The sequence below is a fragment of the Wasmannia auropunctata genome, unplaced genomic scaffold (genome assembly GCF_000956235.1).
Source record: "Wasmannia auropunctata unplaced genomic scaffold, wasmannia.A_1.0 LD336060.1, whole genome shotgun sequence".
Lineage (NCBI taxonomy): Eukaryota > Metazoa > Arthropoda > Insecta > Hymenoptera > Formicidae > Wasmannia > Wasmannia auropunctata.
Genome location: NW_012026830.1, coordinates 2654868 through 2655720, shown reverse-complemented (window position 1 = coordinate 2655720; position 853 = coordinate 2654868).

The window sequence follows — 853 nt, the reverse complement described above, 5'->3', positions numbered from 1 at the left end:
ATAAAAGAAATAAAGACAATTAAATATTAAGAATTAGGCAAAAGTCAGAGGCAGACAATGAGATTTTTTGTCCTATTGACTTTTGCCTTATTTTAATGTTCAATTCCTTGTTCCTCGTACTTTTTATTATTGTTTGAATCCTATATAAGAGTAAGCTTGAGCTGACGTACAAACGAGTGCGATAACTGGAGTACGGAACAAGTTTATAAATTCTATCTGAATGAAGTTTCGTAATGATCACTTATGTCAAAGCGACTTTATGATAAACCAAGAAACATTTTCTACTTTTAATTGAGAATGAAAAAGATCGAAAAGAAATAATAAACAATAATAAACGCAAAAGTAAAACAATGAATTTCGATAGAAAACGATAAGATTTTTTTACAAATTGTTTTCTATTATTTTTTATCAATTTCTGTTACTGAAGTTATTATATATAATTATTATCATATAATTAGATTTTACCATGCTTGATCCTGTTGCAAATTTAAAATAGAACATACAAGTGATCACGAAATGAAATATTTTTACATAACAATATTATATATCCGAGTATAGCCATATTTTAGTTTTCATCATTTACTCAAAAAAATAAATTAAAATAGCGCGTAGATTAAGAAATGTTTGCGTTTGAAATAGAATGTGGCTTACATATCATAACCTACATGATATCGTAGGACGATTAAGTTACTACAAGTTACGTATATCTATATCCTACTAAAATTTAAAAAAAAAAAAGAAAAAAATTACGCCAAGTATATAAAAAAATATCGTACATTACATCCTTCCTAAACCAAAAATATTATTTTAACAAATAAAAATTGTCCAAAAACAAATATAAGATCAAGTACAA